This window comes from Lissotriton helveticus, chromosome 7 (genome assembly GCF_964261635.1).
Source record: "Lissotriton helveticus chromosome 7, aLisHel1.1, whole genome shotgun sequence".
In the NCBI taxonomy this organism is placed as follows: Eukaryota; Metazoa; Chordata; class Amphibia; order Caudata; family Salamandridae; genus Lissotriton; species Lissotriton helveticus.
In genome coordinates, this window is record NC_136068.1 from 196200644 (window position 1) to 196217489 (window position 16846).

Here is a 16846-nt window from a genome sequence, read left to right on the forward strand (position 1 = left end):
TAAGTATAGGTTGCTGGTGTGTATATTTTAAATACAACGATTTATTTTCACCCGTAAAATGAGTTTACGCACATCAATGAATTAGACTTTAAAAATGTTGGGGTTTCAAAAGGTATATTTTAGGTGAGTTGCCAAGTTCCAAAGTGGTTTTTGGCAACTTTCACATAGTTCTGTGGAGACTTTTCAACTTCTGGAAGTTTCAAAGGATTATCCCCCAGATGCATCAAGAACCCATTTTGCTATTCCTTAATAGCAAAAAATAACGATTCGCTATTAAGGAATAGCAAAATGCAATGCATGAAGAAATCACTAAAAAAAATAGCGATTTCTTAAAATTCCTTAATTGCGGCTCGCAAATTGCGAGTCGCAATTAAGGAATACCTCCCCATTCATTCCTATGGGCCCAGCGGCTCATAGGAAAGAATGGGAAGACATTCTCAATTTGCGAATCGCAATTAGCGAATCGCAAATTGAGAATTCGATTTCAAGGGTGCAGGGGTGTCCAAAGGACACCCTGTTGAACCTCTGAAATTGATCTGTGCACATATGTTGTGCACACACATGCCCTTATGGCATGTGTGTGCGCAACACGAAACTTTGAAAAATGCACTTTAGTACAGTTTTCAAAGTTTTTGCAAATTACCATGAAGTTCAACAATTTTTTAAACTTTAATGCATTGCATTTAAGGAATCTCAATTTGAGATTCCTTAAATGCAAGTAATCGTAATTTTGCGATTTCTTAATTTGCGATTTTTGCATTTGGGATGATGCATCCCAAATGCGAAAATACCGGTCGCAAAGGGGCAGATTCTGAGAATCTGCCCCTATGCGAGCGGATTTTACCTTGATGCATCAAGCTTTTCTCGAATTTGCATGAAAACGTTTGTGAAGAAGCCTGCATTCATTTACCATTGTTCGATTACAGTGAACAGGATGCTATGAGAATGGCACACATAGGAAAACTTTGCACCTATTTTGTATTATTTTTAACACAAAAATATCTTCTGCCATACAAAATTATGCCACTAATTGAAGCCTTTAACAGCAATCCTAACACCATCCGAATGTAAAATCGCAGATTTGCACTTTTTCATGTCACTTACAAAAAGAGTGCTTTTTACAGCCCACAAACGGCACATGCATGCCCCAATCTTCTGCTGCACACTGGCACTTGTGACAGCCAGAGGGGTTGGTCCTTGGTGCCTTTTGGCGTCGGGGCAAGGAGGGGCACTGCACATTTGTGCTGTGCTTTCCAAATTTTCGAAGGATGTTCAGACTGAAGTGCACATACCTGCATATGTTTCCCTAGACTGGTCTGACAAGGTGCAGTTCTCGTGCACAGAAATGTGCAAGGTGAACTGGGGTCATAACTACCTGGAGTGCCTTGTGAAGCCCTGTATAGCTGTACTCATGCATACATTTTTCCATTAACTCCCCTCTGCTGGGATTGGAAATTGAAAAACAATACTGAAGAGGATGGGCAGATTAGAGAGTGACCTCTGCAATGAACACATTTTACACCCTGATGTCAGCGGCGTAGCAAGGGGGGACTTTAACTCTCATCGTCATCTGTCTCCCCACTGCTACCCCCATGCTATTACCGGCGGCTGTCGCTGGGTGGCAAACCCCACCCCCACTCTTACCTGCGGCCGTCGCGGGGTGGCAAACGCAGGGACCGCCACAGGCAGCAAAAGTCTAGCTACACCACTACCTGCTGTAGCGGGAGATTTGACTTCCTGAGGTAAAAATGCCCCAATTTCTCCACCCACATGTACAGTGGGAAACACTTTTACTGACGATCAACCCAAGGGCGAAACGCAGTCCCCTGCAGCCCATGCAGCTCAACCCTCCGGGGGACACCCAACCATTCAAGGGGGCCAATTCAGCCCAGAGCCAATCAATAACAGAGCGCTGTACAAATGTCAAAAATAAATAAATAAATATGGGTGACTCAGGAGCCCTTCATCACATTCTGGGAAGGTGTCAATCTTTTTGCGTTACGCCACTGGATCAACCCTTCCAAATTAAGCAAAGCCACCTGAATTAGTGAATGTGCTTCTTTGTGGGCGTGTTCCAGGTCTTCGATGCGCGTGCTCTGTTGCATGGGTAATAGGTGTGCACTTTATAAGTTGTATACATTCATACATGCATAAGCCATGTAGGAGAGAAAAATAAGGGGCTGCTTGTCAAAGCTTTTTTTCTGTGAGTTTGTCTGACAACTGAATTTTCTGGAGTAAGGCACAGCAAAATATTTTTTTTTAGTATTCTCATTATAGCTGAAGGCATTTCATAATATCTCTTATAAAACAATATAATGACATGCAGGGACATGTCAAATTGAATTTCCTAGAAATAATTTGTTAAATTAAAATATTATGGGAGAAAACAGGGCAGGCATAAACTATGCACATTTCTTCAGGTAAAGGCCACATGCTTGGTGAAACAGATTATCCGTTTTCTCAAACGTGAGGGTGTATTTTTTCCAGAAGCGAGGCAATTCCACAGAGCAATTGGCAGAAATAATCCCTGGGAAGACTTCCATATATTAAGATATAAGGATTTAGCTACCATTAAAGCTTTAAAAGGCCATTTCTTTTGGGATGGTTTTAAACCGAACTTGGCCTGAGTCATCAATAAATCACAGTCACAAAAAAACGCAGATCTAGCCTTAATTAGGTCTGCCTGGAGCTTTAAGTGGGATGAAAAACTGGGGGGAGGGGTCTCCCAAAGGGGCGTGGCTGATGTAAATAAGGACTTGGCTTAAAACACATAAACTAAAGATCTTTGCTTAGCATAGTTTGCCGCCCGACTGGTATTTGCTACTTCAGTCATTGCATCCAGATATATACTACAATAAGTAAAATTACACCTACAACAATCCGGGACTATTGGCTTTGTCAGTGGTTATTAGATGCATAGGATAAATAAGCAACAACTATGGCTTTGTTGAATATAATATTGAAAATGCTTCAATTCTGAAATGATGAGACTGTGAAAGAACTATAACGAGTCTCTTTTGAGTTACATTGAAGGCAGGGAAGGGTGGTACCGCTGCAGAGTTAAGATTTTTTTTTTCACCCTGAGGTTGAGGGCGAAAGTTGACAGCCTGATAGGGACCCGTCTCAGCACCTGCTTTTTTGAACTGCCGATGCTGTGTACCAGCACGACCCGGCCCACTTAAAGCCCTGGTCTGCCCTCTTACATCAACAGGAGCAGCCTGATTGCTCTGTCATCCCTCCATTCACAGGCCATATCCTTATTCGAGTTCAACTACCTATGAAACTCTTTAAAAAGCAAAAACAATGCAGGTCTAAGCGCATTAAAAAAAAAATCATAAACAATGTATAATCTGCTCACAACAGGCATATCCCTATTTTGAAACAAACTGATAAAGCTTGAGTGCCCCATCCGTCTATTTTCTACGCTAAGTCATCTCCATATTAACAGCTGGGCACGAGTGTCATGCCCTGGAGGTGATCGGTCACATTGTCGAATCCCTATGACATCAGAAATGCGGCAGGGCTATCAGTTGGTGCTCACCATCTTCTTAAGTGATGTGATTCAACTCATAACTTATCTGCATAATTGTCCCCTGAAACGTGGATCGAGGTAGGTGCTTAGCTATATGCAGATGAGTTAATTACATGTTATAAGACCTAGATAGGAACCCATAACGGGGTTAATACCCATTGGAAATACTCCTTGATTATCCACCCAAAATTAATTTAGAACAAACTACAAAAAAGAAGACCTGAAAGTGACCTGAGGAAGGTACTCATCTTAGAGAGGTGAAGCTCTACAATTATGTTGGCATCCAATTTGATTAAATAATGGCACGAGGTCAATGTATGACAGCCAAAGGCAGTTCATGGAAGGCATTAAGTCCTAGGTACTCAAAGTACGGCCCGTGGGCCACTTGCGGCCCGCCAGAACTTTAGATGCTGCCTCCGTGTGGAAAACAACAGCAGACGCAGTCAGCAGCCATTGTTCTGCCTGTTAATCATTCCTCGTGGCTGCATTCATAGTAAAAAAAAATAGGCATTAAAGGAGCATGCTCAAGAAATTTGTGATCCGCCTGCTCACATGTGCTCCCTCCCCTTCTTGCTTAGTGACGTCACTCGCTTGTGGCGCGGCAGAGGAAGAGACATTTAATAAGGGCATGCAGGTTGCTTGCTTTCCTTCCCAGCCCAGCATAGCCACTGCAGGGGAAAGTACTGCTGTGGTGCCGGTCTCTACATCCTCAGTAACCAAATGGCGGTAGCCGCAGCCATGAAGGCGGACCGTCATCAACATCAGTCAGTCATATCCGTGCCACGGGCCTTTTCAGCAGCACCAATCTGTGTAAGTTTTGAACCTTCCCAAAGTAAAGGCGTGCTTTTTTTCCATGTTACCACACTATGCCTGTCCAATAGTTTTCCCTCCTTCACCTCTCAAGGAGCACATGTAATTATAGTGCCTTCTGCATAAGACACCTGCAGTTTAAGCGACGAGCCTCCCTGGTACCAAACCGGTTCCCCTAGTTAGAGCTGACGGGCCTCTCTGTAAACATTGTTAAGACTGTTACTGTATGAAGTATGATGTGATTCTGCCTTGTTCTTCAAACAGGTCTCTCGGAGATGTGGTGCGGGTTTGGAGCATGGTTTTCACGGAGAGATCCAGGGCCTGCTTTAGCACTGGTGGCGCCCAGTGCCACAATGTTTTTTGGGATGTACGTCATGACAACGCGGGCTTTTACATCGTGCTGCCATTACGACGCATCCATTACAATGCAAGTCATTACAACGACTTGCGCTGTAGGTGCTGGATTTTGGAATAGTATGATTTACTATTCCAACTCCAGCCTACGCAACAGTAGTGAAGGTGTTGGAATAGTAAATCTACTATTCCTTAGTCTCTAGCACCATCCAGCGCAAGTCATTGTAACGACTTGCGTTGTAATCGCAGCGTCGTAATGGCAGCGCGGTGTAAAGCCCGCGTTGTCATGGCTGTCTCCTGTTTTTTGGCACCCCCACCCAACCATGACCATCTCAACCACGGATTCCCTCACCAACACCCTTTAACAGTCTCCATAACCACTCTCTCTCAGATGCATTTAATTTATTTTAAGGCATTACTCATAAAAGTGAAGGATGTCAGAGCACTTTACATAACACACACATTACACAGAGACTATCAATCATAGGTGTATAAATCAGTGTATAGGAAATGTTACATTAGACAGAGGACAAAAAGGGGTGGATTCACATATTATACATACAGGTAGGCATTATAGTTGAAGAGTACTTGGTCTGGAAAAGCACAAACTCTGAATTTAAAATGTCTCTTTAATAAGAAGAACTGATTTGTATCCAAATGAACCCTTTTTACAACATTAGAATAATGAAAGTCTGGGGAAAAATGTAATACGCTCTAATCTATACCTTGAAGTCTGCACACAGTTCTTTGACAGTTAATAGCTCACTGTAAACTGCAACTAACTAAAGGAAGTCTCTGACAAAAGCAGTAACCGACTCACCTGTTTACATTATATTCACTTTGTGATCTGCATGGTACATGTCTTTGCAGCAGGCATATTAACCCTCTGCGCTAGCTTACCATGAATAAAAACTTCCACAAGTTAAAACTTCTAATAGACAAATAAAACTTCTACTAGACAAAACTCCGATCTTGCATGGAAGAACATTAATCACCGGAATTTTCTTGACATATTAATTGTTGCTTGAAAATTGCTGGAGGCCAGGAACTTTCAGGTGCTTTTAAGAACAAAATAAACTAGTAACAGGCGCCCTGATGCGAAGTCAGCACCCGGTGCGGTGGCACTTGTCGCACCGCCCTAGAGCCCGCCCTGGAGAGATCCCAGATGCTTAGTGACATTCAGTGTGATTATATGTACTGTGTCTGTAGCGTCACGCTTGTCACTGAGTTCCCGCTTTACGGCAAGTATTGGAAGCTAGGATAGGCCCTGGGTTTTCCAAATTTAAGTTTTTACAACTGAAATCTTGGTTCGAGGCAGACTACACCCCATTATACACCAAATCCGCCAGCCTAAAGAAAAACCATTTCTTTGTAACTAACCGTATCTATTATACTCCAGCTAAAATAGAAATATTCGCTTCAATCCCGGAGCCGAAATGTTATAGATGCATGGCCCCTAAAGCAAATGATATCCATGTTTTTTTTGGTTCTGCAAAGCTGGTAACATTCTGGGAAGGGGTTGGAGGTTACCTCCGCAGGACTTTTGGCACCTATATCACAGTCAATGAGACCCTAGTTTTTTTTGCTGGTGATTGCTTATCAACAAAGGATCTAGCAGTAGGGGACAGAGGCCTTTTACTGTGCTTGATGCTACTGGCTCGTAGGGAAAACTGCCTGAAATGGAAAGACCCCAACCCCCCAAGACCGGAGGAATGGCTGAACTCTGCTTTTGCGATGGCTCGCCTAGATGTGGCCAGTGTTGGCAACACCTCTAATAGCCTCTGGCACCCTTTTATCACCATGGGCAAAGAACTGAGACTGTGTTGAAACTTAAAAGCAAAGGCCCCTAGTCCTATGCTTACACCTTAAAACTCCAGCACAAGGAGTTGGTCGGGAGACCTAAGCACCCGCAGTTGGCCGGAGGGAGCCCAGGCCCAATAAAAACGGCTGTAACACTCTGCACAGTGCTTAAAGGTGAGATGAGGACAAAAAAAGAAAAAAAAAATGAGTTCCTGCTTTACACAATGAGTAGGAATGCGTCCCAAGTGTGACCCAGTGACGTGTGTCCTAGTGAGGGCGAAGTTGACTAATAATTGATTCCTGTCCCAGCTGTAGATTGGGGACAACCATGAATACATTAATTAATTAAATGAATGGACCTATATTTATACAACTCAGACAGCACCTCAAAGGACATCCCCGAACTAGCGAGAGTGGACTCTTACGAGTAAGATTAACCAACCTAGATTAATCTTGTCTGGAAAAAACAAGTTTTCATTGTTTTTCTCAAAGGTGCAGATCCAGGGTTTTACTATCCCTGCTGTGCTGCGTCTGATCTCTACCTAGTTAAATGTGCAGCCCCTTGAATCATCTGTGCCGTATCGCATGCATGGTATAGTGCCCTCGCACCGCTGCCCGTACACTACAGCTCTGAGATGCATCAGTACCTCATGCCTCATACAGCACACTGCCCCTGCACCCTGCCCCATACGCTACATTTCAGCGACCATCTGTGCCTCATGAATCTTACAACACATGTCCTTTGCATCCCTGCCCCATACACCACAGCTCTGTGACTTACGTGCCTCATGCACAGTACAGCACAGGGCCTTGCATTCCTGCCCTGTACAATGAAGATATGTTTTTACGTTAGTAGCACCACCCGCCCCCTCTCTCAGGCTCATCGGTGCGGCCCTCGGTCACAAACCAGGTTGTACTTTTGGCCCCCGAGAAAAGGTTTATGAGTACCCATGCATTAAGTAATGCGCTGGCAAACTTCAACAAATAGCTTGGAGGATTATCTTTGTTCATATTCATAAAATCCCGTAAAGCTAAGCGATTCCCATTTTGACTTAATGGATTTTTAGATATGGTACCCTGGGGTCCATCAGTTGCAGGATAAATTGGAAACTAAGACCTGGTTGTAATGACTACCAATAAGATTGAACATTTCAGTTGAAATTGTACTTCTAGGAGTTGGTGTTCAATTAGGTTTGGCATCTGGTTGAGCTCCTGCTTTAGTAGCTGTGCTTTGCACAATGCAACACATATGCAATGTTTGAGAAGTATGAAGAAATTAAAACGTTTTGCCTCCATTTTTGCACAAATCCCTGTTTACAACTGTTAGTAAATCAATACTCACGTGTGTTTGCATGAGAACTCCCATGCACCACCCATGGAATTCCCACTTGATGCAAAATAGTAGTCACTTTGGCCAATATTTCAACGTAAATCTTGATTTGCATTGGAAAATAAATACAACCACAACTCTGTGCTACATTTGTGCTACAAAAGTCATCCTAACCCTATGCAAAGTATTAGTAAATCTGGGTCTGTGTTTCTAGAACAGAGCATTTGAAATGAAGAATGATTTCCTCTAGTTCTTCGCTTATCTTTTGTTTCTTTCATATTCTCCCCATCCCTCTTTTCCGCCAGTGTGGCACACAAACTCCCATTTTTTCTATGTCCTCACCATCTCCATAGCTTATTTCTTCACTTCCTCACATCAGTGCCCCTAGCTCAAGTCTAAGTTAAAGGAACATGGAATTCGGCGCTGGGGTCACAATAAAAGTGGTGGGAAAAGGGCACTTCTGAATAGAATGAGAACTGAGTTACTAACCAGCATGAGACATGGAGTAAAGGAGAGGGGGTTAAATGTTTAAATGTAACACAGCATGAGGCGGGGCGAGCTTGGGGGACAGACTGTATGATTCAAGGGGATAATGGCATACAAATGAACAATTGGGCACACTGGAGTTAAAGAGAGCGAATAATAGAAGCTTATTTCTGCCTTGGCATCTATATCTATACTACTATTATAAAGAGAGAGCTGAAACCTTTGAGGCGGGTAATGTCAAGAATTACAGCACCAATCACAACAGCCAATACAGCATTGTAAAGGGGAGTTGCAGCAGATGGACATAGGCTATAAATCTGGCCACCATATACATTACAAAGGTCAAACAACCTTAGGGGTAAAGTAGTCCCTTGTGGGCGTTGGCGTTCTGCTGTCAGCGATGGGCGTATCAATGTAGCGTGGGCGTGTCACAGTAGCGATGGGCTTCTCAAACTACACTTTGTGGGCGTCACCGTTGTCAGAGGGGCCTGGCCCAAAACAAAAAACGATTATAAAATATGCGCGCACATTCACGCTCCATTACTGATACTGATAACACTCACAGTACATGCCGCACTAACTAAAACAAAGCTTTACTCGTTTGTGAGCCTCGGCGTTGGCAGAGGGGGCTGGCATAAAAAGAAGGGGCGCGGCTTTAAAAAGCGCACTATTCACTCGGCGCAACATTCACGCCTTTGTGGGCGTCACCGTTGTCAAAGGGTCTGGAGCTGGCATAAAGAAAGGGGCGCGGCTTTCACAAGCGCGGTATTTCACTCGGCGACACATTCACACCTTTGTGGGCATCAACGTTGTCAGAGGGGCCGGGGCTGGCATAAAGAAAGGGGCGCGGCTTTCACAAGCGCAAAATTCACTCGGCGCCACATTCACACCTTTGTGGGCGTTAACTGTTGTCAGAGGGGCCTGGCCCAAAACTAGAAACAATACATGAATGGCCGCCGATTTCACTGTGCAAGCCCATTCACGTTCCATTAATGAAAACACTCACAGTATGTGCGGCTGGAACAAAAACAAAGCTTCACTCATTTGTAAGCCTTGGCGTTGTCACAGGGGGCAGGCATAAAGAAAGGGGCGCGGCTTTCACAAAGATGCCGGAAGCATTGCGGAGAGGGGGAATAGCGTTCATGGAGTTGTGGCATTTGGCAGTGGCGCTATGTGGGGCGTCTAAGTGCACCAAGCAAGTCTTTGGGGAGTGCGTGAACCTATTAAGGCACACGCCCTCAGTGTGCATGCCAGGACTGATCAGGGGCGTCGGCAGGAGCGGACACACACGTTCGCATTTTGCGGAAAGGACAACAAACCGCAGAGCACACGCTCACCTTCCGCGCAACAGAAAGAGGGGTTCTGAGCAGTCGCACAGGCAAGTCGCATGAAACAATAAATGTACTATGCCATGAACTTTTAAAAAAACTTTGCCTTGCCTATTCTAACCATTTAAGACATTCTTTTTTGTACCCGGACAACGTCGGGACGGGCTGCTAGTTATATATAAAGGTACACCTCCACTTCTCCCAAGTTCTTATTCTTTTTCGATTCATTGCTATTGAAGGATGCCCCAGTGCTTAAAATTGCTTGGAGTCACCTTTTGGAAAATTTCCTTTTACACTTACTTTACGGAACTCATTATGCTGTATTTTTCCTCGTCCACAATGCAGGGGCGGCTCCTCCGCTATGGTGGAGGAGCGTCACGCCACTGCTGATACTCAACAGAGCCAACAGTGAAAAATAAAATGCTAGTAAAATAATGTTATTATTATTTTATTTTTCATTGTTGCCTCTGCTGTGTAGCCGAGTCACCGGGCAGGGCGGAGCCAGGCTTTCCTGGCTTCAGGGAGGAGGAGTGATGGGCACTGCTAACTGCACATGTTGGTTTGGCCGGCTGTCTTAGGACAGCCAAAGCAACATGCACACTTACCATTTCTCCAAACTGAGCTGTGTTGCACAGCTGGGTAGAGAACTCACAGGTTCCCGGGCCCTGTCTAAGTGGCAAACCAGGTCGCTAAGACCAATCACAGGGCTTCTCTCATTCTGGGTATACCATTCCCAGCATGAGAGCAGCATCGGGATTGGCATCTGGAAGCCTGCGCGGTGTGCACCAGTCGAGTATCGGGAGAGGAGCAAATGGCACACGCAGCATAATGTAAGTGGTAATTTTTTAAAATGTTTTCTCTGTATTTTTGTATTCCCCTTACACTGCTGCCCTACCACGTCGCATTGGAAGAGGCCGCCACTGCCACACTTCACAGCTGAGTAGCCCTTTTATAAACTTCCCACAAAACTTCCTTCCTTAACTTCAAGCAGTGGATTTAGCAGATTTTCACCTAGCTAAGGAGTACACTTTCACTGGCAGGATAATGAACAAGTACTGGTCCCCAGATAGAACCCATCAGCTAAGGCTCTTCCATAACGTCTGGGGTCAGTTCACCCCATTTCTCATGATCTGAACCAGTGAGGGCAAAGCCCTGAAATCCTATTTATTTCTCAAAGCTCATAGAAGCCACAAATAACATATTGTAATACACTATATAAACAGCTGAACATCCGTCGTCTAGGAGGGATTTCAACAAAACCGGCATTCCAAAACTACGTTAAAGTAATAAGGTGTTTAAATAGGAACTTACGTGACTCTGTATTTTTTCAGAAGAAATATAAGAGAGCAAGTGGTGAAATAAAGATGCAGGGAGACTGTGGTGGTGCAAGAAAGAGGCATAAGGTGGAAGCAAGACTTTGTAGCCTTGGTTTTTAGAATTGCTGGAATTTGTACGCGGCTGCTGCAGACTTCTGAGAAAAACTTGAGGCCTCAGCACTTATTTTGGAAATCAAGCATTGAATGGGGAGTTACACGTCGAACAGAGGAGTCTTTCTTTACTTTCTCAACTTAGGGAGCTGTGGAGTGATGGTGATGTGTTGATTTTTGTGATGTAATCTGTTGCTCAGGTAAAGCACTCTAATGCCCTTGGTCAAGTTTGTGCTATATAAAACTGATGGAAATAAAAGTAAAAAATAAAATCTAGGCACTGGGTCCTTATGATAAGATTGGATGTGGCCAATGCAAATGAGCTAACTCCAGTGCCAGTGTGACTGTGTCCTATAAGATACACAGGTGCAACAGTAAGGAGGCCATCAGAGGAGGTGCCAACTCTACTCCACCCAGGGGATGGCGCACAGATAAAACCTCCCCCAGGCTGCACTATAGATGGCATGCATGGTCGCATGCACCCACGAGGAACTCCATCAAAGGGGTGCAGTCACAGAGTGTATGGTCTATGGCCACACTCCAAGGGAAAGCTGTTGATGTGTCTGCAAAGACACAGAAAATGTGGCAGGAACCAGCATCAGTGTGTCCACATGCAACCTCTGCAATCCACGCTTTGAGGTACTTGACGGTCCCCGCGAAGGTGGGTGCAAACTGTGGCTGTAATGACCCTCACGGGAGCCTCTAAGACCCCATCAAGTGTCAAGGAGTATCTTTAAAAAATGCAAGGTAATTTGCATGCATCCTGGTTGCGCTCACCCCAGCGCACAACACGATTGTTTTGTCAGACGGAGGTACATCCCTGAGTGCTTGGCCCGGGTTCATTCATGCTTCAGTCATTAAACTATGCACACTTGTAAACAAAAATGGAAAATTTCAAGCAAATATCTCTTTATGCCAAAACACATTGCAGAAGTTCCATCGGGAACAGATGTGTCCTGGCCAAGCCAGGCAAGCTTTAGCAAGTCAGCCTGCTAATAACTTTCCCAGCAGAAGTACTGGGAGGGTGGCCAAGGGTCAAATACACATGAGAATGAGAATTGTATGTACACCTTACTTTAGAAACACACATTGCAGTGATGGAGACATGCAAGCTGGTATTGCCAGGGCACGGGGGGAATTCCAAAATTTATAGCGTTGGTTCCAATGGGTAGCAGTCCAACATGGCAGTGAGAGATCTTCAGAACTCTAAGGGCCTCATTTACAATGAGGCTGCACCACCGGAGGGTAACTTTTTGCAATGCTCCGATGGCGCAGGAGTCTGCTCCATATTTACCAAGCAGCACTAAGCCACTTTGTGTGGCTTAATGAGGCCTTGTAAATATCGTTCCTTTTAACGCAGGGTGTGCAATGGGTGTTGCTGTGGGCGTTCCATTTTTACTGATTTATTAGAAACTTTAAAATACTTTTTAGATTTTCCTTTACATTACCGTACAGTGATCTCCATCCTGACCGCAGAGTGTCCCTGTATGAAAAATATTAATCTGCATTAATTTTAGATATTTATGTTAGTTGTGGACAGAATGAACAATGCTATAAAACACTATTAACTTAATTGTAAATTAAATATTTAATTAACTACATGAAAATATTTTTTTCTGAAGATTAAACTAAAGAATAAATTCACGCTAAAAGCATAGAAAAATGACTTTTTTCTATTATGCATTAGTAATTGCTAAAAGTGCTTAATTTTTGGGGGGTGGATGCATGTCTCTCTATAACCGTTCACAAACTGAGTTGGAGTGCAGTACTGAGATGTAAGTACGAAGACATTTTGTCGATCAGGACTACAAATTCCCACTGAACTGATGTGGAGTGCAGTCATTATTCGTATGCACGGAAGCACTTTATTAAACTCCAACCTGCTCATTGATTTACAGTGTATATAGTTCTGCCCTTTGACTTATTAATTGTGATTTTAACAATATAGTGCATCACTGAGCTGTAAGCATGGAGGCCCTTTATTGATCCAGAGGTCCTTTATTGACTCCTTATCAACACTGAAGCATTTATTGAACTTTTATCATTTTATTGAATTACAGTGTTTATAGTTTTATCTGACTTATGAAATGCGATTTTAACAATGTAGTTCAGTTCAGAGAAGTAAGCAGGGAGGAACTTTATTGAACCCGAACTGGAAAGGTCCATTGACTGATATGGAGAGCAGTAATGATCTGAATGCACGGAAACACCTTATTGAACATCTATTTGCTTATAGAATTACAGCGTTTTAGTTTTATCTGACCATGAAATGTGATTTTAAGAATGCCCCAATACAGTATGTAAATTAGTAGAAGGAAATGCTACTCTAATGATGTGTGTACATGGTATCACTGTTCCAGTACGGCAAATTATCCCTAAATCATCATAATATCTGTAATATAATTCTTTTGAGTTTGATGAAACTTCTAATTGGCTTTGCTTTTACATTTTCTTCCTTAACTCATTCTTTTACATATGAATGTGCATATGATTTTACACTTCCTTTCGATTGTAATGATTTTTATTAATCAGACAATAAAGATTTACTTAGTTACCTAGTAGTGAACATACCCATTTTTCCAGCCACGCCCCCGGTGCTTCCCATATTAACTACTAAATAGTAAACTTACATGTGTGAGAATCTCTTATAGAAAAGATAGTATAGCAGGATGGGGAGAATCCACTCGTAGGTATGTGAATAGCATTTCATAGTACATTAGTAGTACTATATTAGTACTACTAAACTATCACCAAATACAGGTGGTGAATAGGTCCCCAAGTCTTGCAACTCACATGTTGATGTTCCACCTGTCTCTTATCATAAACATGGTGCCACCTCTCTTATGCTCTGTGCATGCATGGGTACAACATACATGCCCAAATGATGTGCACAGCGCCCATAATGGCCCTTCTCTGCAAACTTTCTACACCTGGAGTTAAAACTAGCATTATTACGGTTGATTGATCGGTCCCAGAATATTATGGGAAAGGGCATTTTCTACGTATCTCATGTTTTTAGTTATGATAATCTTGTTCCCTAGACAGACACATTAAATTGATGGTGACCTTGTACCTCAAAGTCAAGGGTAACAGTACTATAAGGAAAATGTCTCCCAGGGGGTATTTTTAACCAACAACTTCCACCTATTTCAAGCGCCCAGGTTACTTATTTATACACATATGTGCTCTTTTGGATCACTTTCCTTCCTCCCATCCTTGTATTTAGGTATTTTGTGCCATATACTATCATATACTCACTTTGCCTTGTGTAATTGCTTCATCTGTATCTTTCTTCCTCCCCCCACCATCCTGAATACCCACAACATTTGGACAAATTAGAGGCCTGCACTGCATCCCTGGCTACACTTCTCCATCTGAGGCTTGCTTTTTGCTTCTTTTCCCAATCCAATGTGTACTCCGCCACCTTTGTAAATGCGGCCTACCGGGGAAAAGCCCGGTGCCCGCTATGCCCAGTCCGGCCCTGGCTTTCATCTACAAATCAATATCAGGGTTCGGCGCCCCTCCCGCCCTTGGTGTGACATACATAATTATTTTGTTGGAAACCCCAGAGAAATTAGTCAGGTTCCCCCTTCTCCCTGTTAAAGGAGTAGAGGAATTTTTATTTTTTTCTTGAGTTACTTTTTGATACATTTTTCCCACACTGGGATTATTTTTCTCTTATGTATTTTAACAACGTTTCTGTCCCAAAAAGCGAAAACTAAAATCACGTTCTAAACAAAGAAAGATTATTTTGAGATTGAGCCAGCCTGAGCAATAGAGATTTGATGGAAACAGAAACAAACAACTACCACTGTATTTCAGATCTATTTAGAATGCCTCGTACAGCCGAGCACTCGCCAGATAATCTCGTTTAATGGTTCCCTGAGGCGGGCCTGCCTTCCAAATTAGACGACACTGCAGCAGAAGCAAACACACTGGTGTCTAAATAGGTCCCTGTGATTGATAGGATTAAATGCAACTCCCAGTCTAGGTTTTCTTTTCCCCTTGATTCTCAAATTCCCTAGCAACATGGCTCAGTGACCTAACCACTCGTCACTGTGCGCTTCAAGGCATTAATCTGACTCTTGGCGGTACACTGAAACCTTCCATAGTGTATATGATGGTAAATTCAGTAGCATTAAGCATCAAACATTTACTGTTCATAGAGACGCGGGGAAATATTAATTTTTCTATGTTTATTCACCAAATTACCTGTTGGGATTTAAATTACGCAGGAATGGCAGAATTTAATGGTATTACCGACACAGCCATTCCTGCCATATTTGCTAAATAATTAGGTAATATCTGTTATTTACCGTGGTAAAAGGATGGAACAACTGTGGAATGAAAAGTAACTTAAAATGGAATTCATTATGGATGATCAGCCCTGGTATTATGAAGTAGGTGCCAATAAGCCTCATTTGAATCTTTTGGTGAGTGCACCGCATACTTACCATGGTTCTGACATGACTGAACAACAGCTTTTACAGCTTTAACTTCTTACAGAAGTAGCATTGTTAAGACTAGTGATCTTAACATAAATCCAAAGCTGTGTCACTCATATAATCACACCTAAAATGTTTCAGATTCAGGTGAGCTTTATATGAATTAAAAACTGATGGTAGCAAATGTCTAATCTGCCAAGATCGCAAATCCCTGAGTGGGAAATACAGCCATGGATAAGGACCACAGCTGACCACAGTACCACAGGCCACATGCACCATTTTCTGCTTCTAATGCAGTTTTTGTTAATGCAGGTGTGCTCCGGCGGTGGAGTCCTGTGGTAAAGGCATTAAGTCATCCAGAAGTGAAAGTATGAATTTTTTGAATGATCGTTTGAATACCTTAGAAGGGTGCAGGGAGTATTTTTTTCTGATTTCAAACCTATGAACATAACTTGGCTCGGTTTAAACAAGGCTAAAGCCCAGTTTTTAGGTCTCACGGAGACACCTCATGGGCTGTAGCTCGCGAGGCATTTTGTTAGCTTAAAAGGGGCTTGGAGCCACCCCTTGCTTACCATTTGGTAGCTTCATTGTCCCTCTTTTTTGGTGACTCCTGTTTGTTTTGTGTGTGTTGGCTTCACTTACTATGCGTACGTGTTCCCCATCACTGGAGCATGGACCAAGCACTGCTTTCCCTAGTACATATTGCAGTTTTTGGACAGTATCATTTTCTGTAATACCAGAGTAGATATATAGGTCCAAAATTCAATTTACAGAACTATTTAGGTGCTGGTGCTAGTGTAAAAATGGAGAGAAATGCTTTTTTCTCCTTTTGCACTCTAGCCCCTATTGTCACCCAGCACAAACTCAGTTTGAACCAGGGTGTTTTTGAGTTTTTAGGACCCAGCTAGAGATAATAAATATTGATGCATTATTTAAAAAATATGCCATTGCTAACTATGTTATTCTGGTCTTATCCATGTATCCATCCAGTTAAACATATATTCTCTAAAAGAAAATGAGTGCAACTTAGTCTAAAGTTTTTTAATCGGAGGTTCATAAACTATTTAGAAAAATAATATTAGCAGAGTAACAAAATATATATACATAAGAAATCAAAATTGAAAATTTTAAAACGTTCTCTAAATGTGGATAGATATGAAATTGGAGGTTAAAAATTAAGTTCATGTATTTAGCTGTATTCGTAGTAGCAGTGCAATCTCTGCAAACAGAATATAGTATGGATGACTGGTGGCCTCTTTTGAAGCACTGGTAGGTGGAAACAAAAATACATGTATTAAGAGCAAAAAAGACAAAGTGATACTGTAGAGTCTAGC

At 42.7% G+C, this 16846-nt stretch overlaps 1 protein-coding gene across 1 annotated transcript in view; it reads left to right on the plus strand.

The window, feature by feature from the left end:
- LOC144768345 (adenosine deaminase-like) overlaps nt 1–16846 on the plus strand; it is a 307500-nt gene that overhangs the window by 69090 nt on the left and 221564 nt on the right. The gene's annotated exons all lie outside the window — the stretch shown is intronic.